This window comes from Natator depressus, chromosome 8 (genome assembly GCF_965152275.1).
Source record: "Natator depressus isolate rNatDep1 chromosome 8, rNatDep2.hap1, whole genome shotgun sequence".
Classification (NCBI taxonomy): domain Eukaryota; kingdom Metazoa; phylum Chordata; order Testudines; family Cheloniidae; genus Natator; species Natator depressus.
Genome location: NC_134241.1, coordinates 101414974 through 101416905, shown reverse-complemented (window position 1 = coordinate 101416905; position 1932 = coordinate 101414974).

The window sequence follows — 1932 nt, the reverse complement described above, 5'->3', positions numbered from 1 at the left end:
AAAATCCAGCTCTGAACTGTGTGGCTTAGACACACCTCTAGCAATAATTAATATAGTAACTAACCCCACTAACTAAAGGTTACAGCAGGAGTAGATGTTTTCTCATACCCTGGCTAAAATGCAACCAAGTTTAACCCATCGATCTCTGCAAGCGGTTTGGGGTTTTTTGTTTTTGCCTCTCTTGGTGTGTCTTCACTACACCATTAACCTGGCCTCTGACCCCAGTTTTAGCCCAACCCTTCCCCCCCCCCCCCATCTTCCATACACAAAAACCCCTGGCCTGGGATTCGGTGCTTACAGTGGTCTGAGAAAACTGTCTGTGGGGGATGGGAGAGGGGGTCTATCACCAGCCCCAGATGTGACCATCCTCTTGCTTAGAACTCAACCCCCCCAAATTAATGCTGTGCCCCGAGACCTCCCATCAGATCTATCCCCATGCCTGTTCTGCCCACCATCAGTTTTGAGCCCCCCCAGCGAGAAAGCTGTCAGCTCCGGAGGGAAAGGGGAAAGCACTCTGCCTGCTTTCTGACACATCTCTGATTTCTCTGCCCCAGGTGGCTGATCAGCTGCTTTCCCCAGCACCCTAAGAAGCCCCCCTCAGCCTCCTGGCACACTAAGCACTGCTCGGCTTGGAGGTGCTCTCAGCCCCAACGAGCAAGCATGGCCTGGGGGTAGCCCAGGCTCTGCTTTCATTCATGCTGGAGTGCACCCAGTTTGCAGTGAGGACACAGGTTAAGCCATTCCAGTGCGGATAGTCCTCCAGTGCCTTCCCACAATGGCCTCCCAAGAACAGACCAGTTCTCCTGCAAGTCACACAGTGGATTGGGAAAGACTCAGAGCATCTCAGCTCAAAGAACCAAGGAACGTGCCCCCCGAGTTTCCTGGAGGTTAATGCAGAAACCAGGAGGGCACAGAAACGCAGGTGAGACTTCACTGGGGGCTGCTCACCCCACGGCTAGGCTAACCCATGTGCTCAGACCAAGGGGCTGATCCCCTGGGCTAACTGCGCAGTGAAGACACAGCCTATCGTTTTGTTGCCGATTGCCATTCCGCCCTGATCCCCTCCTGGCAGCTGCTCGTCTCTAGTCCAGCCATCACACGTCTGAGGGAAGCCGCCTGCGGCTGCGAGAAGGGCCCAAGCATACTCGACAGCAATGGATTTCCGTTCTAGAACGTGGCGCTAGAATCGCCAGGCCAAGAGTTTCAAACACGACTTCTGCTTATGGGTGCCTCCATTTTTGGGAACCCAATTTAGGGTGTCTTAAAGCGGTCTGATTTTCAGAGGGTGGATGCTCGGCCCTATCTGTGAATCAGGATCTTTAAAGTGGCTCAAGCTGGGCACCCAAAATTCAATAGTTTCCTAAAAAAATCTTGGCTAATATCATCAGAGATCAATAGTTACATAGGTAAAAAGAAAAGGAGGACTTGTGGCACCTTAGAGACTAACCAATTTATTTGAACATAAGCTTTCGTGAGCTACAGCTCACTTCATCGGATGCATAAACTGGAAAATACAGTGAGGATGTTTTTATATACACACAGAACATGAAACAATGGGTGTTATCATACACACTGTAAGGAGAGTGATCACTTAAGATGAGCTATTACCAGCAGGAGAGCGGGGGGGGGGGGCGCCTTTTGTAGTGATAATCAAGTTTCTCTCCTTTTTCCCCCAATGTTTTGACCAGCAGGGGGCAGCAGGGCCACCATGTTAAACACCCCACAGAATTCAACTTTTTTGAAACTTCATAGCAAATTCCAGAATCACAGCCCAATGCAAACAGTCCAAACAACCATCCTCAGAAAAAATGTGTGTCAGATCCAGAGAACAGTCTTCCTTAGCTTTCCATGTGTTTACATCAGGCCCTGTGTTACTCAAGCTTAAACCGAGAGAAACTCCACTGAAAATCAGAGGAGATACTCCAGATTCAC